The 25154-nt window shown below is 43.2% G+C and overlaps 1 protein-coding gene across 1 annotated transcript in view; it reads left to right on the forward strand.

The window, feature by feature from the left end:
- The window catches only part of ACOT9 (acyl-CoA thioesterase 9), a 334937-nt gene that overhangs the window by 89680 nt on the left and 220103 nt on the right, over positions 1–25154 (forward strand). The gene's annotated exons all lie outside the window — the stretch shown is intronic.

A 25154-nucleotide genomic window follows, 5' to 3' on the forward strand; every position in this document is an offset into this window, starting at 1 on the left:
CTATGTCTTGGTGCTCCTTTTACCGTTCAAATGTACAAAAAACCCACAACCAGGTCCTAACTTGCATCCAAAATGTGTGAAACTGAATCTAACCAGCAGTCAGTACACTTATGCCAAGGATTTACATTTAATCTTATCTTGCAGAAACAGCTTGCAAGAATAGCAGCTGAGGAAGAGCCACTAGATATACATAAGAAATGCATCTTTGCATTTTGTACCAGATCCTTTAAAATGGGGTTGTCAATCTACTTTGAGGGGGATGACAGCACTAGTGTGGCATTGGTAGGAGGGGAATGCCCTTGAAAGAAGTTCCGTCTCTTGATTTTCTTTTCTTCCCTTGCTGGGGAGTATCCTAGGGGAAAATTCAAAACTTTATTTCATTCTGAGTTGCTGTAACCACACCGTGGTATACCTTTATCTTTGGGGAAAATCATCTCAGCACCTTTTTTTTTTTTTTTTCAGAAATTGAAGCCTATGGGGGCCTTGGAAGGAAAAAACTGAAAAGGAGTTAGATCTTGCAACATGGAATTTACCATGCAGCAGGAGAAGTTCTTGTATCCTCAGATACATGGAATAAAATCTGCCATTCAGGGGAGTAGATTTGAGTCATCTTGGCTCTGAAAATTCTCAGCTGGAGAGAAATGCACTTTTTGTTAATTTTGCACAGAACATTTGCTTTCCATCCACTCAAATCTTCAAGAAGAAACCACCAGTTATGTCTGAAAATCACCATAATCTCACAGGAAATTGTTCCCATCTTTGCTGGTACTTGACACCCTATCAAGCAGGCTGGAGGACTGGAGAAGCATGTTTCCCAAGGTTCTCATGCCCCAGCCTCCACAGTTCTGCCATACGGACTGTCCCACAACTGAGGCTTTTTTGGTTTCACTGCAACCCATGAGGTGAGAACTAAAGATTCCAGGAAACATCATAGTTTTTATAGAAACATCAAAACATTCTTCTTTGAGAATCCACCCATTTCATGGGATTCTTGAAACAGAATAGAAGTTCAGCTTCCTGCTCCCGAGCTGTACTTTCCAGAGGTATCTGTGTGCCAAGAGACAAACAAATGAATAAAAAATTCTGAGTCCAAATGCACCCTTTGTAATGAATTTCCAGCCATTTTCCTCTAAAAAAAAAAAAAAAAAAAAAAAAAGATGACATTTTAGGGAAGCAAAAATGCATTTTCTGATTGCCTCCTCTCCCAGATCTTGGCAATAGAAAGTGTCATCCCACTTTCTACTGAGGAGAAGAGCCTCTGCTCCAATAGCAGTTCTGCCCAATGAAGATGCAGTGATACATCATTTTGTTCCTCCACATCGATCAGTCTCCTTTTCAACCCATTATGATATTTCCCTCTATCTCAGGCACCAAAAGCTAAAAGTTTTATAACTCAGTATCATATCAAGTGCTTTTCTGAAATCAATAAGCATTACATGCAGTAGAATGCCTTTAAATAACGCACATGCAATTACAGTGGTTTTGGGTATCAGTTTTGTCTGACCTGATATGTTTTATTAACCTGCGGTTCTTACTGTTCATTGGGCTTTTACACTCTATAGATTTACACATGAATCGGTGGGGTTTTTTAATCTTAACTTGACCCATGGAAAATTTAAGCTACTGATTGCAGTTTCTCCAATGTATCTGCTAAAAACACATTTCTGCACTTATTCAACTGATAAGCTTTTATGTTTCCATTTCCATATATTTATTCAGTTTATTTATTATGGATTTGGAAGTGCACAGTAAAGAAACTGAACTGGTTTACATGGTAAAATTAAACGTCATCTTTAACCTTTTTGGGACATCCTAGACTTCAAATATACTTTTGCACCTTTTGCTGAAACTACTTTTTGCCAGATTCTAGAGTTCCTCTTCACTGTAAAGTAAACAGCAAGACATAATTAGTTTGGTTTTCTGTAATACTTTGCAAACTGTAGCTCATAGACCGGTCTAGATGAGAAAATAGGTGAACACAATGGTTATGTGTATTTACAGTGACTTGACAAATTAACCCTAAGTGTAACTTCCAGCAGACAGAGTTCTGCAAGGAGAAAGAAAAAAAAACATTAAAGGAAGCTTGTGTCTCCTCACTAATGCAAGAAACCTCTGTCAGGGTTATAATAGCACTAGTTTTTAGTTAGACATAAGCTTTTCTGGTACATATTGTACAGCTGTTCTTGTATCATGATCCTAGTTTCCAGTTCCTCTTCACAGTAGGGAATCACATCTGGATCCAAGTGCGGTTGCTCAGATCAGTGCCTGTAGTGGGACTCAAGACCAATGCCAAATAAGAATACCACAACATTTTAATTTGTCTTTATATACATGGTCCAAGGGAGAAGTAACTGCATCATGTTGATTTGGCATATCCATGCATTTGATCTTGGTAAATGTAGTAGACCTCCGTTCAGGCTTGAACACCTGCTGTCAACAGCTGGTGGCTTTTCCAGGAGTGCCATTTGGCAAAATATCCTGGGTCTCTATGCACAGCTTCCTCAAAGAAGATGACTGGAACGTACTATAACTTAACAAAAGAAACAAACAAATATTTTTAAACTGTTCTACCTACTGAGCGTGATATGCAGTTTATTTTGCAAATTATTCTGATGATCAGTGGGAAAGCATAGTCCAAGAGCTTCACGGATGAGGAGAAAACTTTTGCTTCAGTGTTTGCTTGTAGATGTGTGTTTTGAGATAACAGGAGTAATAAAATGCTATTCTTCAGGTGAAAAATGGATACTGTGCAGAGGCCTGACTACCTGGAAGTCTTGACTTTCTCCATGTTGCACCATCACTCGGGTCTCCACCTTTGTTTTAGGATGGATTAGCTTTGAAAGATTAGATATGGATAAGGATGTGGATATGGATAAGAATGGAATTACTGATGGTCCAAGGTCATCTTTACACTTCATTAAGCAACCGAATACTGAACATGAGCATGTCACACTCAGATGATTAGTAACATTTCCACATCCATGTAGTTTTAATGCATTTCTTCTTGGCTGAAGCTGGGAGTGGTGTGTGATGGATGCTGCGAAATGTGGAACGAAGAGCACAGACTATTTTTATTATTAACGTTGCTGAATGCTTGCCTTTAGAAGCCATTTTCAGTTGTGTTCACCAAACGTTCACCAACCCTTAACCACTTGTCCAATACTGACTTCTGGTAGTTTGATGTTACACGTGCATAATGAATGAGATACAAATGCAAGATGACTTTTCTAAGTCAGGGGAAAGGGAAAAAAAAGGTTCATCAGGTGCACACATGACTGAAGCTACAGCATAAGCAGGCCTACATACCTGTAACTTGTAGCTCAAAGGACTGCGTCTTGTTTGTGCTACAGCTGTTACTCTGGGAGGAGCACAACTTTTGAATCTCACATTTCCAGATGAGATACGGTGTCAAATACGAGCTGGACTTCTCTACAGAAAGTGTCCAGGCAGCCTGGGGATGAGCAATCATCTGAGATAAAGCAGCGCTGGAGGGAGTTGCTCGAAGAAATTGTCCTTTGCTTGATACTTTCACATCATTATGAGGGGGACATAAGTGGGCTAGTGTCACTCCTCGCTATCCTTTTTTAATGTATGTAAGTGCAAGCTGGAGTCCCGTTCTGCTAACATGAAAAATAATCTTTCTGAGCCAGGCACAGTGAAGGGAAGGATAACAATACTAAGCGTAAGGCTGCATTTTTGAGGTGTTTTGCTTTTGTCTCCTGACGCGCTGGTTGTAATGGTATGGTATTTACCAGGTTCTTTGTCACAGTTAAACCTATTGTATAATTTTTCACCTGTTAACATCAGACTTTGATTATTTTATTGTAGTTTGCATTTTTACATGAAAAATGTTTTCACTGCTGTTCAGTAACAGCTGAAAAATTAATGCCATAAGAATATTAAATATTGTTCCTCCCAAATAAATGTCTTACTATACAAGTGAAACTGAGCCCCTTTCCTTCTCACAGACACATTATAAGCGACACAAACTGATTATGTGACTACTATGTGTGTGAAATGTTTTAGATGTGCTACAGCGACGGTCAGATTCTGACTGTAGAAACATTAGGCAGTGGACACCATTTCTAAGATATTTTCTTGTCCTTTTCATTCAAACTACTTCTCCTTTCCAAATCACATCTCACATATTCACGAGTATCATAGTTGCAATTTTGATCTTACAGGTTTGAGTTCACTAAGTTATCAGAAAACCTAAATGTAGAATATTTTTCTGCTAGAAAATCATTTAGTGTCATCCTTCTAAATCATTTTATTTGTGAAAATAAATTAAATATTTCAATTGTTATGATTATTGCTAGCATTGCCAGCAGGTCGAGGGATGTGATCCTTTCCCTATACTCAGCACTGGTGAGGCCACACCTGAAGTATTGTGTCCTCTTTTGGGCTCCCCAGTACAAGAGAGACACAGACATACTGGAGGGGGTCCAACAAAGGGTCACAAAGGTGATAAAGGAACTGCAGCATCTCTCCTAGGAGGAAAGGTTGACAGACCTGGGACTGCTCAGCCTGGGGAAGAGAAGGCTCAGTGGGGGATCTCATCAATGTATATAAATAGCTGGAGGGAGGGTGCACAGAGGACAGAGCCAGGCTCTTTCCTGTGGTGCCCAGTGACAGGACCAGAGGCAACGGGCACAGACTGAAACACAGGAGGTTCCATCTGAACATCAGGAAACACCGTTTCACTGTGAGGGTGTCTGAGCCCTGGCACAGATTGCCCCAGGAGGTTGTGAAGTCTCCATCCTTGGAGATATTCAAAGATGACTGAACATAGTCTTGGGCAACCAGCTTTAGGTGGGCCCACTTGAGCAGGGGGGTTGAACCAGACGACCTCCAGAGGTCCTTTCCAACGTCAACCTGTCTGTGATCCTGTGATTACAGAATAGGAATTATGAAGCTGATTTTCATATTTATTGTTACTCAACATTAACATTGAGAAACTTTTTATAAATGTTCCCATCTTTATTTATTGTCACTCGGCTGCCTGGCTAATGCTCAGGCTGAAGAACCAAAGGGCGCACGGCAATTAATGGCTCTAGATAAGCCAGTTCTGAGTTGTCATGGAGTGCTGTCTGCAAACGGCTGGACTTTGCAATTCCACACAGCTTTGAGCCTCTCGGTCTAACAAGTGAAAAGTACAGCTGGGGCCTGTGGCCGTATGAGGCTCACACTTGGCCACAAGCCCCTCAGCCCCAGTGAGTGGCTGTCCCACCTCCCCTCCTCCCTTGCCTAGGTATGCCTCCTTGCCCCACTGAGGGCGCAAACCCAACGTCAGGCTGTGCCATCTTAGGGAGGTAAATCTGCAGCAGCAGAGAAGTGCTCCTACTTCCCTGCTCCTCACCAACACAGCAAAAAGGTTACAGATCCTCTCTGGAGCTGCAAAGGAACCAGGATGAGAGTAGAGCCACTCCTTTCAGTGTGAGATTTGTTCAGCCACATTAAGGTATCTTGTCTTTAAACACAGCCTGACTGTAGCTGTAGCAGTAGCTTTCTGATTCAGATATAAGGTGGGACTTCATTTAAATCAGCTCAATGTAAAGCAGATTTAGGAACATGACACCAGTTACTGGTTTCAAAGGACAGCCAGGGCGACTTGAACTGAAAAGCAGCGTGTGTCCTCCCACCAGCCACCACCTAAATTGCCTTGTCTTGAGAAGATTACAGGTGTCTTACAATAAATCCTTTTGGGAGACACTACATTTCATTGCAAATCAGCAACAACACCGGTCCTGTACCAATCAAGATTTTCACTGAACTGGTTAGGAAACTTTTATTGCCCAGTAGGGCAATCAAGACAAGTACACATCCATTTTAAAAACAAACAAAACCAATCAACCTTTGTAATCTTATGATGGTAAACACTTGTTTTATTGAGTGACCTAACATTCCTCCTATGGAGCAAAGCAGCTATTGCATCAAAAAGTCATTTAGTCAGAAAGGCAAACATCATCATTGCCAGGAGAAAGAAGAGCTTTATAGCCTTTAAAGCTGCATAATATAACTGCACCTCCTGCCACCTTTCCAACCAGCAGTGCAGCAGAAGTGGATTTTAGCCACCACTCTCGGGTATTGCAGTGGGAACATCCAGCTGCTACAAAGCTCAGTCTAGTGTTCCTTCATAAGAAGACTACCATGATTACCCCAAACAAATAAGCAGACTAAAATAAAAAAATCTCCATGTTATTGTCAAATAAAACATTGTTTTCAAAACCATGTGAATGTATTCGCAGATAAAAGTGGGCTGGGGGGACAGAGAGCATCATCTCAAGTCACATTTGCAGGACTCAGCTGGAGGGCAGTGCTGTGCTCTGTACCTCCCAGTGGCCCAGCTCTGGTGCTGGCAGAGGCAGGAGTAGTCGTGCCACCGGAGCAGACTTACTGCAAGCTCCATTCTCTGCTAAAGGTGGCACTTGAAACCAGCTACAATGGTTTTGTTATGTTTTAGTCATTAATCAAAAGCAAATAAAATGCAATGAAGGAGAGCAAACGCGCACACCGTCGCATGAATGCAAGCAGGTGTTTGAAATGCAGGGCAGGGTACCATGGCTAATTCGGGGGAATGGAGTTGGGGAAGAGGGAAGAGAGGAGCTCGGAAGGCAAAAATTTGCTTTCACTGGGGAAGAGCATTCACAGCAGAGATTCCTGAGTTTTTACCTCATGTGAGTGAAGAACGTCATAGTCTCTGCTGAAAGTGGATTGAACACGTTACAGTATGTGACTAGGTTGTTTGGGCTGTGTGGTTTTAGATGTGCGGATGGCCGCTTGTGCTGGAAGCATTCCTGAAACTATCTCTGCAAGTCTTTTCCCTTCAGTAGGCACTAATTCTCCTGTGTCACGGCAATCTAGCTTATTCAGCAACATGCTGCTGCAGGCCTGTTTTGTTCGCAGGGAATACATCAGCACTGAAGGCAAACCTCTGTGGCGAGGCTGAGAACGCAGTCCTCTGAGAAAAAGGATTTGATGGGAAAGGAGGGAGTCCAGGCTGATCTCCCAGTAAGATTCTTATTTTGTAAGTATTTTTATAACTGTCAGTCCTGAAAACTGTAACTGATATCCAAAAGATCAATTAGGAAGCGAGGAGAAAAAACAGCTTGGGTCATTGATGGTTAGATTTGTAGATTATGGGTATTAGTTAAAATGACAACACCTGTAGCCCGATGGGGTACAGGCTCAAAGGCTGTTAATGCATGACAAGTAACATGATTTGGGGATATGAAAAGAGAAAAATCACAGCATGAGATTTAAGTCCTAGTTTCTACTTTGAAAGCTGCCTTTTCAAGAGGGAGAAGTCCAATACTCCCCATTCACATGCTAATTCCCTTGTTTCAACAAACTGGTATTCTCCTTCACCTCTTTACATTAGCATAAAATGAGGAGCTTGAATCTGCATTTTTCATAGGCTTCAAAAGACAACCAGGCTTCAAAATTTCCCAAATGCAACTACTCAGGAATAGTTCATCCATGCAAAATGCCAAAGTATTGTAAATGCAATACTCATTTGCCTCCTGCATCCAGATGTAATTTCCATTTTTATTTTAATCACTAGTGATCCATTGTTCCAAATTTCCTTAAATAAATGTCCCCCACTGGTGCCCATAGCTTCTGCAGAAACAATTTTGAATATTTTGCAGGCAAAAATAGCAGAACTGTTGAAATTCATGTCGTTCCTCTCCAGAGTAGATGACTGATGAAATGCACATTTCAAAGCCTGTGAAAATATGAGCCAGAAATAAATAGCAAATGAGATTATCCTTATATTGATTTCTCTGCAGTACATTCTGATTAACTGGCAAATCAAAGAGGTTTTTTTCCAGCTGCCCCACCAAGATCACATTCTTCATTCTCCGTATGTGTGGCTTCTGATAAGTAAGTGCTTCTTTTCATTATCAGATACCTGGGAGCTTTTCTGCTCTGCTATCCAAAAAGCTTGATCTTCTTCCTCCATGTCTGAACTTTCAAAAGGTGGATTCTAATATTCTTTTTGTTCTCTACAAAAGACCCCACCACAAAAGTTGTTGTTCGGATCTTATACAGCCTATTTCAAAACCAGCACGTCTTGCAGAAAGCATTCTGGTGCACTTGGTCCTTAAGGTGTTAAAGCAACCACCAGGACAGTCTATCTGAGCCTGTGGGACATTTTCTGTCACTAGAAGATTTTTGCAGAAATCAAAACCAGTGTGTTTATCTGAAAGAGTTTGTCATATAATCAATGGCTGGTTCAAGGACTCTTGCCGGTGTTATTATGAGCTGTCTAGCCTGAACTGCTTCATGACAAAACCAAAATAGCCGAAGAGTTAGTAGTCTAACCTTCCCTAATCATAATTAAAAAACCACAATGTTAACGATCAGTATGACACACGTCTAGGTGTCACAACAGAGAGCAATATTATGCCTTCATCTTTGTTCTGATGGGAATGTGCAGCTAATTTTCAAACACTAAACAGCAGTCCAGATGTTCAGCTGTCTGTGACCCAGGGCTTGCTTTTGCAGTGGTACAGCTGTGATGCCTTGGCTGAGTTTTAGAATCAGAGAATGGTTACAGTTGGAAGGGACCTTAAAGATCATCTAGTTTCACCACCCCTGCCATGGGCAGGGACACCTCCCACTAGACCAGGTTGCTCAAAGCCCCATCCAACCTGGCCTTGAACACCTCCAGGGATGGGGCATCCACAACTTCCCCAGACAACCTGTTCCAATGCCTCACCACCCTCACAGGAAATAATTCCTTCCTAATATCTAATCTAAATCTCCCCTCTTCCAGTTTAAAACTGTCACCCTCATCCTGTCATTACACTCCCTGCTAAAGAGTCTCTCCCCATCTTTCCTCTAGGCCCCCTTTAGGTACTGGAAGGCTGCAATAAGGTCTCCCTGGAGCCTTCTCTTCTCCAGGCTGAACAACCCCAACTCTCTCAGCTTGTCGTCATAGGAGAGGTGCTCCAGCCCTCTTATCATCTTTGTGGCCCTCCTCTGGACTCGCTCCAACAGGTCCATATCTTTCTTATATTGGGGCCCCATTCTTTGCTTAGAAAGTTGTTGTCCAGCTGCAAGAAAGAGTGTAAGCTAAAGCCACATGAAAGTAAGTACACAGGCAGAGGTGAGACTGTAGAGGCAGTAATAGTTAGCTAGAAAATACTGGAGGGGGGGGCAAGATGCAACACCCTAAGAAAGAAAGACTCAGCAGACAGCAACTTGGACAGACGAGAGATCACGATCCTCTCCAAAGAGCCACCAAAATGAAAACTTCCCCTCCTGACAAACAGCTGCCTGCCTGGTCATACTTGTAATACTTAGCTGAGTAGCCTGTTAGTTGTACCTATGTACTGTATGTGTTAGGTGATACAAATAGTTGCCAAACGTTTTTAAACCTTGCCATCTTTTGGCATAGTAGAAGGTGCCCAAGGAAAAATGACGCATTGAGAAAAGGTTGCAGGTGTGAGCGCTAGTCCTGACTCTCCCTCTGCTTCATTTTTTCTTGCCATGCAGTAAGACTTCAAAGGCCTGAAGTTACCACATACCACCAACTAAAATGGAGATGGATAACCTGCATCACTAGATGGTATTGCTATCTAACAGAAAGCGTCGCTGTGAAGGGGTGAAGAATTTTTCTCCACTAGTAAGTGGCATCAGCAGGCTCTCTCTAGCCATATCTAAAGGGAGAATAAACTAGGACATTAAATACTGACAGCGCCTGTTTAACCAGAAGGAGGAAGGAATAGGCTCTCACTAGAGGGCACATTGAGCTTGGATTTTATACGTCCTATTCCAAACCAGAATGATAAGGTGAAAAACAGCAAGGTTGAAAACAGCTACCCTGTATGACTGAATCCTCCTAGATGGCAAATTGCAGCATGCTGTTAAAATGTCCCAACTCCTTCACACCACAGACTATGGGGTAGGGCAGTGGGTTATATTACTTCTTTGTAGGAAATAGATTTTTTTTCCTGTGTCTGGTACCATCTCTACCAACACTGCAGAAGAACAAATCCCTGGGACAGTCATGACCGGTACTTCATACAGGGGCAAGGAGAAAGGAAGAAATAAAAACATCACACAGTAGGCACATTCTCACTAATTGATGGCAAAATTCTCTAAAAGCTTCAATTTGAAGGAAACAACATCCAGTATAGAAATCAGTGAGGGACAAATTCCAGGACTGGTCCCAAATGAAGACTGGGGGAAATTTCACATTAAGCATCAGGAAAAGTATCTCCGTGTACGTACATTTGACAGGTAGTGTGGCGCCCCGGGAGTAAATCTGTACAGTACAAAGGTTTGTTCTGAGGAACTGATATCTCCATTATTCACATTTTGGCCTAGCTCTAGGCTGGTCCCATGGGCTGAAGGCCTGCTGGCAGCTGAGGAGTGCTAGGTGCACTCCTGGAGCACATCTCTCCCTTGAGCTTCACTCAAAAGGCATCCTGGCAGAGTGCTCAGAGATCAGCCCCCTGGGCAGCCCAAGGTATCATTAGAAACATGATTAGGAGATTTGTTTCACAAATGCTAATCCAATTTGAAACATTAGCATAGACACATTCAGTCTGATGAGCAGTAAAAACGCATCCCCAAGGAATTACTTGCCTTGTGCCAGACAGGGGGTGGACTTGGACAACACAAGCTGGAGAACCAAGGTCCCCGTACCACTGCCTCCACTTGGAGGGCAGGGTTCAAGAGCTGTATGTGTATATAGCTTCACAGACCATAAAAGCTCATGAGTCAGCAAGGCTTGAAAGTCAGAGCTAAAGGTGTGATAGGAGTAACTTCAGTGCATTTATGATTTTTGCAACACAAAAGTGTGTACTGTGCGGTAAAGGAGTAGCAGTGCCCACCTGGCAGGACTAATACAGTAGGATCTGAGCAGGAACAACTGAAACTGCTGCCCATCATCTGGTTTGATTTACATTTTTCCTCTACAGGAATGGTTAGAAGGTAAACCAGTTTCGATTCTTACTGTTTATGTTATTGATAGCAGTGATAACAACAGTGACTCCTACCAAATATTTTGGGGAGTGTAAGTAAAACGATTGAAGGGCTAGATGAGGTGACAGCGAGGTGGGTTGAGAGTTGGCTGTGGGACAGAACTCAGAGGGTTGTGATCAGCGGCACAGAGTCTAGTTGGAGGCCTGTAACCAGTGGTGTCCCCCAGGGGTCAATACTTGGTCCAATTTTGTTTAATATATTCATTAATGACCTGGATGAGGGGACAGAGTGTATCCTCAGCAAGTTTGCTGATGATACCAAACTGGGAGGGGTGGCTGACACCCCAGAGGGCCGTGCTGCCATCCAGCGTGACCTGGACAGGCTGGAGAGCTGGGCAGAGAAGAACCTAATGAGGTTCAACAAGAGCAAGTGCAGGGTCCTGCACCTGGGGAGGAAGAATGCAAAGCACAAGTATAGGTTAGGGGCGGACCTGCTGAGAAGCAGTTCTGAGGAGAAGGATCTGAGGGTCCTGGTAGACAGTAAATTATCCATGGCCCAGCAATGTGCCCTTGTTGCCAAAAAGGCCAATGGAATCCTGGGCTGCCTAGGGAAGAGTGTGGCCAGTAGGTCGAGGGAGGTCATTCTCCCCCTCTGCTCTGCACTGGTGAGGCCACAACTGGAATACTGTGTCCAGTTTTGGGCTCCCCAGTTCAAGAGGGACAGGGAACTGCTGGAGCAAGTCCAGTGAAGAGCAACTAAGATGATTAAGGGCTTGGAGCATCTGCCTTATGAGGAAAGGCTGAGAGAGCTGGGACTCTTTAGCCTGGAGAAGAGAAGGCTGAGGGGAGACCTTATTGTGGTGTACAAGTATCTAAAGGGTGGGTTGAAGGAGGATGGAGCCAGGCTCTTTTCAGTGGTTCCCAGTGACAGGACGAGGGGCAATGGGCACAAGTTAGAACATAGGAAGTTCCGTTCAAATACACGGAAAAACTTCTTTACGGTGAGGGTGACAGAGCACTGGCACAGACTGCCCAGGGAGGTTGTGGAGTCCCCTTCTCTGGAGATTTTCAAGACGCGCCTGGATGCAGTCCTGAGTAATGTGCTCTGGGCAATCCTGCTTTGGCAGGGGAGTTGGACTAGATGATCTCTAGAGGTCCCTTCCAACTCTGAAAACTCTGTGATTCCGTGAAGGGATATATTGTTAATTCAAAACTGTATCCAAAAGGGGCTGCACCACACATTATATCTCCTAAAATAAATCCCAAATCCCCCTAACCTTGCAGCTCTGTGACCGCTGCTGGAGTGACAAGGCAGGTTCATATCACTTTGTGCAGATATCCCTCAAAGCAGCCAAACTGAGTTGTTCTCCAAAATTAAAGAAGGCAAGGCTAATTTAAATATAACTGAAGGCAAGGAAATTGAGCTTTGCCTGCGAATAATAAATTGTAAGCTCACCAATGAAGGCAGGAAACTGCACGGAAAATACAATCTGTACAGAACGAGACTGCGCATCCAAGAATCCCGTGTCGCCCGTGGGAAAAGCTCTCCGCTACACGCCAGCACCTGTAGAGCACGATAAGGAAGCGCAGTGAGTTGTTTAAGTGTGCCATCTAGTGACTGCCATACGCTCGACTGAGGCCTGCCTATGGGTAAGTCACGACTTGCAGAGCCTACATACAGGAATTCCTCGCGTTTCTGTTTTTTTTTCAGAACACCTGTATGTCCCAGATGTTACGCTGGATGCTGCAGGCTGCTGGTACAGCCGCTGTTGCTGGTAATCTGGTTACTGGAGAAGAGGGAGTGGGTTCAGCCTCTAGAGGATGCTTATTCTTAGGTGGAGTCACTGGTCACTGAGCATTCAGCTGTTACCGTTGTTCTGTAACCTGTGAAATAACTGCCTTACTGTGGGCACTGCATTCAATTCCTCAGCTGTGAAGAAATGTGTGGAAACGGGGAGGGGGGGGGGGGAAGGAGAGCAGGGGGGCGATACACAATTATTTTATCATATTCCTTTTTTTTTTTTCTTGCTTTCTAACCAGCATGGGGCATTATCTCAAATACAGCGATTTCGACTTCATGAGCAGAATGATGTTCCTTCTCAATGTATAGCACTAAAGCCCCCGGAGAGACTTTAGAATAAAAATAAATGAAATGGGGATGAACTATATTTCCCACTGTGGCACAAGTAGCCTTTCTTGCTACCACAGTGATGGTGTGCTGCAACCTCTGAGACTGAGGGGGAATTACTGCTGTTATCCTTGGCGTCTGCTCCTTCTTCACCAACACTTCTCTGGTAGCTCCTCATCCCTTGCTCTGTTAGCTACTTCTGCACGTGCAAATTTAAAAAGCTAAACATGTTAGCTGCGAAAAATGATCAAGTTAACTTGACTTAGCTCTTACTGTTGTATAGAACCACCAAAGACTAGACCAAACAGGCCTTGCTTGGGGGATCCACACAGTGAGAATAGTTACACACAGTTACGCATCAGGAAAAAAAGTGAGGCCTTTTGCTCATTGAGAGCATCATGGGGGAAGCTTAACATATTTTTCCATGAGAAATGTTTTACTTTTCTGATAATTATTTTCACAATTTAAAAAAATTCACATCTGTCATAAGTCCTTTGATGTATCCTAGAAAAGCAAATTGGGTATCAGTTCTCTGCTAAAAAATATTTGAAGGACAGTATAGACTAGAAATGCCAGTGTTCTACCTGCAGTGTAGGACAAAGAGATGCAGGAGGCAGGGGGAACACCACATTGCACATGCTTGCCATTTTCAATTATTATCAATATTTGGAAAAGAAAACAATCTTCAGGTGGCTCAGGGATGGGGATAGCTGTTGCACATTTCCCAGCAGTCAGTCTGTAGCTATCTGGGAATGCAGGAGTTCATATGGGGGAGAAGATGGTCAGTCAAATTTTACTAATGATCTTTCACTGCAAATTTTTTAGTGTGACAGTTACAAGGGTTCTTCACCCAGCTTCAGGTGGCAGAAGGATACAGACAGAAGATAAGAAAATTTGGAAGTAATCAATCACATGATTTTAAAGAAAAACCGAACAGCCAGCTGGCGCTTAGTCACGCTTGTCTCACCTCTCCTTAGGAGAGGGTTGCAACCGAGGTTGCTTACACGCGTGGAGGGAATGCAGCGGTAGCAAGTCTCGTCTCAGATAGCTACAACTGTTTACAGAGAGGATCTGCCTTAGTGTCAGGCAAATCTGTTTAGAGTGTCAGTGGAAATCCAGCTCAAGGATGGGATACGGTCAGTAATATTAGCCAAATCCTATTAAACTAATAAAGGATTCAGATCGCTTCCTCAAAGAGAGCCACCTCAAAGGGTGGGCTTAAGTCTGGAAAATTAATAATGATAAATCCAAATTAAATCCTTTTAATCTCTTTCCATTTATCATCATTCTTTTCCTTGAGGGAAAGACAGGCTAAAAATGATGATGGGGGTGTTGGTATGATACTAGCATCGTCTCTTCTTTAATGTTACAAAAGCAATTCAAAATCCCATTACGATCATTACAAGACCAAATTTAATTTCATTTTTACTGAAGAAGCTGTAGCCAAGGGCACCACGTGGCAGAAGCAAGGCCAACCTGGGAACTAGTTTCTTATGCCACCCAGCTGCTGCTGGTTGCTGCCTTGTAATGTGATGAGCTGCATTGAGTGCTCAGGAGCTGGAGGACGCGAACAAAGCACACGTCCACCTGTTGCTTTCGAAGGGATGCTGTCTGCTGGGCCACCGCTTAACAACAGGCCAATTTACATTAAAAACCAGAGAATGGCTTGATAGCCCCCATGGTGATTTGGAAATACTGGTGTAAAAATTATAGTCAAATAGTCTGTATGTTGGGTTGGACATAAATAACTCCCCAAAAACTTCATTTGGCATGTTCAGCCTAGTGTACATGTGTGTTGTATGGCTTTGATATCAGTTTTGCATGTCACTCAGTTAAATCTGTGCAAGTGTTTAAAAATAAATTATAGGAGAGATTTGTGTGTGTTTGTGCCACATGGGGAGAATCACCAAGAGTTAATAATTTTTTCGTGTTGGTTTTTTTTTCAGTACTGCTGGGTACCAAAGCAATTTACATTTGACATCCACAATTTGCTGGTAAGAGACCAACTAACATCTAACTCATTACTATTGTTAAAAGACTAAGACTAGCTGCCAGGAGCTGGCTGGTTTTCTGATGCACAATTATACTGATAGAAAACAACGTTGTAATCTCACAGCCACTTAACTGAGGGCTCAGAACTGCCTCAGATTCTCAGCAGGCAGCCAAACAAGGTAGCATCTCACCAGGGGACTTTGTCAGACATCTCCCATTTCGGTGGCAGAAGCTGTTCTCCCCAGGTGGTCTGCGGGTGGGAGACTGCGATCTTTAGGCCTCCAAGAAGAGAACTTCAAAGGGAGGAGGGAGCATGAAAGAAGAGGTTGCCTAGTAGAAAGCAGCACGTAACCGAAAGGATAAGAGAGGAAGAAAGAAACAGTTGGTTGGGCTTTATCTCCTTAACATTATCCACAGGAAGACAACGGGCAGGACTCGATCTGGCAGATGACCTAACAGCTTTGATCTCCCTTGCTCATGCAGTGTGGGTTCCACAGCAGGTCCCAAGGCAGCTGGCACTGCAGAAAAAGTGATCCCCGAGTTGCCAGGTGTGTCTTTTGTAACACAACAGCTGCTCAGTAAGAACCAGAGTGAAGTGGCCAACGTTTTTCTTGTGAAATAAGGGTTACTTGACCAGAGCTTGAAATCTGATCCTTTTTGGAAGTAAAATGTAAGGCACATAGGGAAAATAAATAGCTTCAGAAAAATAAACAATCATCTCCAATCAAAAACATGAATTTTAATGTATTAGCCCCTCAGGCTCATTTGCTCATGCTCTCTTTTTTACATTACATATGAGCAGCAAGGGGGGATACTCCATATAAGAGAGAGAGAAGATGCTCTCACAGCTGTGGGGATTTAACATAGAAAATATTGCCTATAACCAAAGCAGCCAATTCAGATGTGAACAATTTTTCCTGATGCACAGAAGTAGCAGCAGCTGATGTCATGAACAAAAGTAGGCAGTTGAACAGAAATAGAGCAACAGAAAGATGGATATGAAAACCACAGTCCAGAATTTCAGAAGCAATAGAAATCATAAGCAATGAGCTATAAAAAGCAGAACTGACCGAGAAAGGGAGTCATCACCAGCTTGCATGACAACGCAAATCCCTACCACCCGTGTGTAGCATTTCTGATGACGTGAATGCTACTTGATGGGCATGCACACAAATCACAGGTGCTGCTTCTGTGAAGAAAGAAATGCGAAGTCTATTTACATTCATCCAAAAAGGCATTGAGAAGAAAAAACAATTAAGATAAGGGAAGTGTTCCAAACAAGTTACCTAAGTCGGAGATATTAATCCAGTAAGAGAATTCCCGAATGCTGACTCACATGTACCTGAAACACAACTCATATCTCAGTGCAAACAGTTGCCATAGATATCCGTGGACCTGTGAGAAGACAGGGCTGTGCAGAGAGAGCCACGTTTCCCTCCTAGGGATTCACGGGGCAGCCTTTCTGCCTGAAGGATGCTGCTGACGAAGCCTTGGTAGATCAGATGCCATTTAAAGCTACCCTACCCTTGCTGGCTTAGCTTTTCTATAGGAAGCTCTGCTTGGAGGTTTTGGGGGTTTAAAGGCAATGAGGTGACAAAAAGCAATGAAAAGCCCCACATCTGGGGGCCTGTAACCAGCGGTGTCCCCCAGGGGTCAATACTCAGTCCAATCTTTTTCAATATATTTCTCAATAACCTGGATGAGGGGACAGAGTGTATCCTCAGCAAGTTCACTGATTATACCAAACTGGGAGGGGTGGATGACACCCCAGAGGGCCGTGCTGCCATCCAGCGTGACCTGGACAGGCTGGAGAGCTGGGCAGAGAAGAACCTAATGAGGTTCAACAAGAGCAAGTGCAGGGTCCTGCACCTGGGGAGGAAGAATGCAAAGCACAAGTATAGGTTAGGGGCGGACCTGCTGAGAAGCAGTTCTGAGGAGAAGGATCTGAGGGTCCTGGTAGACAGTAAATTATCCATGGCCCAGCAATGTGCCCTTGTTGCCAAAAAGGCCAATGGAATCCTGGGCTGCCTAGGGAAGAGTGTGGCCAGTAGGTCGAGGGAGGTCATTCTCCCCCTCTACTCTGCACTGGTGAGGCCACAACTGGAATACTGTGTCCAGTTCAAGAGGGACAGGGAACTGCTGGAGAGAGTCCAGCGAAGAGCAACTAAGATGCCTGAGGGATTAGAGCATCTCCCTTATGAGGAAAGGCTGAGAGAGCTGGGACTCTTTAGCCTGGAGAAGAGAAGGCTGAGGGGAGACCTTATTGTGGTGTACAAGTATCTAAAGGGTGGGTTGGAGGAGGATGGAGCCAGGCTCTTTTCAGTGGTTCCCAGTGACAGGACGAGGGGCAATGGGCACAAGTTGGAACATAGAAAGTTCCGTTCAAATACACGGAAAAACTTCTTTACGGTGAGGGTGACAGAGCACTGGCACAGGCTGCCCAGGGAGGTTGTGGAGTCCCCTTCTCTGGAGATTTTCAAGACGCGCCTGGATGCAGTCCTGAGTAATGTGCTCTGGGCAATCCTGCTTTAGCAGGGGGGTTGGACTAGATGATCTCTAGAGGTCCCTTCCAACTCTGAAAATTCCATGATTCCGTGATCTTAATGGTGGGCAAGCAGAGCTCACCTACCACGCTCTACGTCACTGCGCCTGTGGCCAAAACGGGACTGCTTCTAGACCAGACATTAGTCCAGATAATATACCTGTGCTCCGCTGCATGCTGCCTGCTCACCTGGAACAGGCTCTTCTCCTCAGCTGTAGCTGTGAAGTCACACCCTTCTTGTCAATAAACTGCAGTATACGCACACCCGCACACCCGTGGGACAAACAACACCCATGGGTGGAGTTGACTCAGCTACCGGAGATTAAACCGCTCCTCTCCCTTGCAAGCTTCATGGTGAGAGGTCACTAATGCACTGAGTTGTAACTAGTGCCGTGCTCTGAGCTACAAGGGTAGCATCAGTTACCCGAAATAGTATCTGGTTTAGACCAGCTAATATTAGCTGATAATACACAGAAGTGGTGATGATCAGGGTTATATCAATAGATGAAACTTTAAGGTAGGAAATTAGTTTCTGTTTTCCAACTATGTTTGTTTCTCCCATGTACACCTCTGTCTTTTTAATTAATCGTCCTACCTGGAAGTCCTTTCTTTCTAAATACCACATTCATAGGAATGCCCTTAAGGATCAGAACATGGCTGTCCTGGGAACATGCATTTTAAAGTTTGCAGAACTCGGGCTAAATCCTCAGTCTAAAATGGCAGTTTATGATCTCCTTTTAGAGGTAATAGAAGCGAGTAATTCTGGGAAAGCTTGTATTGACAGGAAGAAGAAATAAATACAGCACCTTTCAAAATGAAAAAAAAAATACTCATAGCCCTAGAAAATAATAGTCCAATTTTTCAAAATTAACATTAAAAAGTACAACACTGATTCAACACTGCAGAGAATCAATCTGAATAAATACTAGAACGCCCTACGCAGCAGATACCGATACTGAAAGGATAGTAATAGAGCTCTGGGGAAACCAAACACACCATTTTCATGCCAAGGAAATTAGTCTTCTACCATTAGCCTTCACATAGGTTTTGATGTTATACCATGTGTTAATTATTTCCAAATCACAAGTGCAAACACTCACCCTGATTGGAAAATTAGCAGATTTCAAACTCAGGTAATTTCCCCCTAATGAGGAACTTGTTGAACTGAATTTAACAATTAGCTCACACCCTTTGCTGGCTGGGTATGGCAAGGCTACAAGGAGACACAGGAACCCACCTTTTTCCGTAATTTGCAATAAAGGATGACTATAAATTCAGGAGTCGTTTCCATGCTGGTTTTAGCTCCTCCTTTGGTTTGTAAGGCCATGATTCTCAAAGGGTGATACAGGAGGACATGCTGCCCATACTGAATAGTTCTCCCTTGTTTTGCAACCTTCCCCCTGCGGGTCAGTTCATTTGGGTGCCTTTTGCTATGTACTGAGCCTCTGCAAAAAGGATTTCACAGTTTAGGAGAGTAAAACTTATGATTTATTGGTCAATATACACAATGTGTAGGTAGAGCTAACAAGCTAATGTGCTCGCCACCCCTGATAAGGCACCCAAGGAGCCACTGCCCATTGAGCAGCCTTCAGTCAGGAGGTGAAGGGTTGGCTTCTGCTGCTGCTTGGACCAGGCTGATCACGAACATTGCTGAACTACCCTCCTCAGGCTACTTGGTTTTGCTTCTGTAGGATTTTGTATGTTTTTCATGTTGGTTTTGCTCTTCAAGAACCCTTGAGCTGCTAATCATCCCTGTGTCACCGCTCTCCCCTTTGCCAGCAGTCCTACCTTGCTTTTCATGGCTCGGCCCCGCAGAGTGTCCTGCAGCGCCTTCTCACAGCTCAGCAGTTCTCCTGGATGTCTGAATTGATTTCAGCCCGTATCAAAACTATGTCTTAGATCCCAGAAGGCATCTGTGATCAGATGCCTGAATCTCCAGAGGGGAAACTGGCACTTTTCAGCTGCTACATTGTATTCAAGGAAACAAAAGTAATTTTATCCTACCGCTAGTTTTCTACATATGCTGTGAGCCTGCCTGCATAATGGATGCCAGGCAGTCAGGTCATAAAGAAGGTGGCCTATTTGGAGTCGTGAAGGTAAGAGGCATTCACAAATGAAAGGAAAATTGCCTTTGGACAATTTTTCTCTCTCCCTAGAACTGACAAAAAATGTCCAAAATATTGCCAAAATTTAAGTCTGATTTATCCCACAAAAATGTGAAAATTATTCAAGAAAATCTTCCTAATTTTCAATGCACTTTCTGCAACAGGGTTTTCTCTTTCCTTGTTTGAAAAACAATAAAGAATATTCTGAGACTTCAAGCTGCCTAAGGTACGTCGCAAAGCACCTGTGCCCCTCAAGTGCTACGCTGGCACACCAACTGCTTGATTATTTGGCAGTAAGTGGCATCAGCGTAGGTGCAACAAGCTTTTTTTTGAATGTAAAGAAAGGGTAACAAATTGAGAAATGGCAAAAAGAAGAGTCTTCTGCAAAAACAGAGTTCTGAGCTCTTTAAATGTGCTGTTTTGATTGCCTTTATGGAGGACATTTTAACAAGAACTGGGATTTTGAGAAGTAAGGAATGAAGGGTTTGTGGATATCTACTCAGAATGCTGCACAACGGTCTGTGGGGAGTTATACTACGGTGTGACTTAGCAGAGAAAAATAGCCTCAGATATTCTGCCTGCTTTCTCCTGCAAGTCAACAACACAAAGGTCTGTTCTTCACACCAAGTCCACAACCAACAAAGAGATGCGCTGACCTGTAGCTCTTCCTCAAACAAGGTTATGAAAGCTGAGAGCAACTAATTTTATTGTTCTGGTGGACACCTTATCCAACCATGATCTAATTCACCTAACCACTACTTAACTCAGACACTCTTAGCTTAATTTGTGATCTTGCCATATTTAAGAGGCAGCGTTTTTCAGAGCAGCAAGGTGAGACTGGGTAACTTCTGCAGCCTGGTCCTAGCTGATAGAAAATTCCCTGGTGTGGCTTTGGGCAAGTTCACTAGATTTCTCTGCCTTAGTTCCCCTTTGCTAAAGCAGAGATGATCATATTCACTGAGTTCAGACAACTGTTAGAATTACCTAGTTAACACTTTTAAGGGCAACGGGGCTGGTGAGGGGTCTAAAGAACAAGTCTTATGAGGAGCAGCTGAGGGAACTGGGGACCTTATTGATCTCTACAGCTACCTGAAAGGAGGTTGTAGAGAGGTGGGGGCTGGTCTCTTCTGCCAAGTAACAAGCAATAGGATGAGGAAATAGCCTCAAGTTGTGCCAGGGGAGGTTTAGATTGGATATTAGGAAAAAGTTCTTCAGAGAAGGGGTTATCAAACATTGGAACAGGCTGTCCAGGGAAATGGTTGAGTCACCATCTCTGGAGGTATTTAAAAGACTGGTAGATGTGGTGCTGAGGGACGTGGTTTAGTGATGGACCTGGCAGCGTTAGGTTGACAGTCGGACTTGATGATCTTAAAGGTCCCTTCCAATCTAGATGTTTCTATGATTCTAAAGCAGTAAAAAGGTCAGTATGTTATCTAGCCCTCTTCCCCCACAACTTGTGTCTTAAAAATAGTGATCCATTTTACCTGGGAGTGAGGGACGTGCAAGCAGATCATGAACTGTCCTGAAGGAACACTCTACATGAACATCTGTCAGTAAAAGCATTAGCATTCAAACTGTCAGCAGCAGTCAGACCTTGTTCAAGAGAGTAAGGGAGCCAAGTGGCACTGTATTGAGTAGGTGGTGTTGCAACAGACCTATTCTGGCATTTTCATTAGCTGCGTAGCAAATGGCTGCTGTCTTCCTCTCTGTTATCCAGGAGTCTTCTGGGCTTCTCTACTGCTTACACTAAATCTACTGATTCTCTAACTTGTTCAATTTACCACTGTTTGTATTGTGCTACCTAACTTCTTCCCCTACTCCAGCTCTGGGAACCATGGGGTCACAAATCAGCACAGAAAGGAGGGTCTGTCATCTGGCTGCTGTAGGTCTGCAGGCACGAACCCACACCCTTGTACCTCTTCCCTGAGGAGCACTCCACTTTTTTTTTTTTCTTCTGAGCAGGGAGAATGAGGTAGGGGCAAGCGTGAGGGCACAGGAACGGACAGGACAATTTGCAGGGGGGTAGGGATAGAAAGGTGTATAATCAGCAGAGCACCCTCTTAACACCAGAAACAAGTCCTTTGGGCATGAAGTCATCAGGCCTTTGCTGCTGACAGACGTGAAACATAAAGGTATGCATTAAATATACTCTTCAGTGGCCCCCATAGCCATTGTGAGGAGGTCTGCTGGGAGGACCTCTTCAATGCTCCAGCGCTGCCCATGCTGCAGCCAACAGGAGCCTGCACCATGGTCTTCTGGAACAGAACGGATTTCATTAGTGTTGTTTTAAAAATAATAGCTTGAATGACAGATGTAAACGAAGAGCTCTGAGCAGCTTTTGTTTGCCCACCCACTCCTGCAACGTTACAAGGTGCTAGGGTTCATTCTGCCCCTTGCACGTGTGCTGCCCACGCTGCATACCCCCTGTGTGACACTCCAGAGGCCTCATGGTCAGTGATCACCTTCACACCTGCATCTTTAGTGCACAGCCACCCAAAACACGTAACTCGTCTTTTCCTGTGTTCTCATGAATTGCTTCCAAATGCCTAAAGTCTCTTAACCTTTGATCATACACCTCTGTGTACGCTTATCGATCTATTTAATGGTGTTGGTGCCTTTTATCATCACAAAAGACACCGATAAAAATACGTTTATCCTTCCTCACACGATAATCCCAAGCAAACATAACATAAAGGTTATGCACCCACCTTACCACTCATTACTTTACAGCAGCTGTATAAAATGAGTTGTGAAATTTATCTTTTAGCTTTTGTTAAAAGTTTTCAAATGCTTTAATCACAAACACGTAATTGAAAGCAATTTTTTTTCACTGACCTGAAAGCGATCCTTAGCAGAACTGAGATTGGAGGAATTTCCGGCTTTCTGTTTTGTTTTTCCATATTCAGACTGCCTAAGGTCCAACCTGGAGGTTGTGATTTGCAATGTTTTAATTTCAAGAGCACCTGAATGAATGCAGTGCAATGCAGGCCACCTTCTGCCCCTGGCTGCTAGCTCCCAGACGCCTAGCTTGATGCCACACGGAGATTAGGTAGGCTACAGCTATTGGACTGAGCCAGAGCTGGGGAAGAAATCCTGAATTTTAAAATTTCCAAAACAAAAGAAAAAAAAGAAATTTGTAACAATAAGACCCATACATTCTACTGCATTCACATAAGCTGTAACTCAGGAAAGCTCTTAGGCATATATTTAAGATAAAGGATGTCCAATTTTGCTCTGAAAAGGGTTCAGTGTAAGCAAGTGATTTTTGGAGTGAGACCTCCATGACTGTACATAGTAAAAAGAAACATCTTCGCTGCCAAATCTGAAGTCCACTTGACAATCACCATGGTACATTTTATTACTGAAATATGTCAGATGAAGATCACAACAAAAATTAAATATCTACCCAAAAGCAGATACCTTTGGCTACATCAGCCCCACACTGATGTTTACAAGATCTATTTAACAGGCACTTGAAAGACACAACAGGTACCTGACCAACAGTGATGGGTGAAGACAATGCTGCGCCCCAGCAGCTCCTTCACTGGACCTACAGAGACCACTACTTCTCCATACACTCCATCTGTTTTTGACTGCACTGTCCATGCTACGATGCATGAATCTGCTCTTCCATGCCACAGATCCCACCCACCAAGGCATGCCCCTCACAGAACTGCGACAGAAATAATTTTCCAGTAATGCTCATTTGTCTCATTTGCTCTAGTAATTAAAGTCTTTTCCACAGCAATTCACAAAGATACCCTACCAACTCAAAATATTTTATTTTCCTATTTTGAAGCTGCTGGAACTCACAGCCAACCATTCCCAATGCCATTATGAAATTAAGTACTGCTCTGCAAGTCTACAAATGTACGTGTGGCCTAGACTACACTGATATAAAGCAACATTAGGAATATGCTAATGGCCATAATGTGAAAATACATTAAGAAGATTTCCCATGTTAACAATATGTTAGCTGATCCCAGTTAATTCTACTGACACACTCTAAAGCAGAGTGAAAATTTTCACCTAAACTATTTTTCAAGGGAAAAGTGGAGATTCTCTCACATTAATGAGTTCAAGAATCTGTATTAATTTCCCAGGCTGCCTGCTTAGAAAAAAAAATAAATAATTGTTTCAACCACTTCAGAACAAAAGCAATTAAATTCTTCTACTATAATGGAATCCTTCAATTGTTAAAGAAAATATTATTTCTGACCTCAATCAGAAAGAAGAAAACATTTTCTTTAATTTAACCCCCTTTTCTACTTCCAGTTGGTTCACCAGCTGTTTTCAGAATATTTCATTTTCTACCAACTCCCAAACTGAAAGTATTTTTTTAATTCTTTGTAAACAAAAAATAAAGCCCCGCTGCCTAGCTTTGCAGATAGCCCCACTATCTGCCTAGTTTTATTTGATACAATATAGGTAAAAGATGTTATTGACATCTTTTCCAACATGAAACATTTTCCCCACCTACATATGGAATAAGCATTCTTGTTGCATGGATTGGGTGTTTCCTTCTTGGGATCAGACTAGAGGAGGCTAGACAAGAGCTAGTATATGGTGCTGCACCTCTCGTCCCAACAAAATGAATACCCAAATGCTTACTAAACACTATCATTTTATAATTTATAGTGAGCTAAACTGAAGCAATTAGGTTCATCCAAGAACAACAGGATCATTTGCAGAAGGAAAAAACTGGTTTATGCGAAACAGACCAGAGGGTGTGAATTGAAAAGATCCTGTAATGCTTGAAGTCCTACTGGACACCTAGGCAGGTCAGATTTGGAGTGAAGAAGCTGGGGAGGTAAGAATGTTTTTTTGAGATTCCTTTCAATAGCCCTTATCCCCACAGACACCTTTAATACAAGGATCCCGAGTATCATTATTCCCATTCTCCAAGCAGAGAACCAAAGCACCAAATAACATCACAGAGCAGTGGCAGAAGACATCTCAGACTCCAACTCCCACTTTCTTTTTCCAGACCAGTGACAGAGAATCTGCTGTCCCTCAGAAGAACATCTGCCAGTGACATATTTACAAACAGCAGCTGTGTATTTATCAAGTTAGGAGGTGAATTGCCAAGGAATGTAAAAAGTCTTGCCCTAAAGAGATTGTCATTTACATAGGTGGAAAGCCCAGACAGGTTTGGGGGTTTCCCAACAAACATATGCAAATGTATTTACTGATCAGAATTAGCTATGGTGAGCTTGTGGCATAGAGTGAGAGCTGATAAATTTTAATGGAGGAAGGATGGAAAAATGTTGTGTTGGGCATATGACAGCAATCCAGGGTGAAATAAGATTAAAAAAAGTCAAAAGAGATTAACAAGAATGACTCTGGATTAGCATAGCCATTCTAATAGCTAAAAAATAAAAATAAAATAAAATCACACTTTGGCTATCATCAAGTGCCCAAAGACAGGATAAAAGTACGTGGTATGAAATCTT

This window comes from Vanellus vanellus (genome assembly GCF_965231255.1).
Source record: "Vanellus vanellus genome assembly, chromosome: 1".
NCBI lineage: Eukaryota > Metazoa > Chordata > Aves > Charadriiformes > Charadriidae > Vanellus > Vanellus vanellus.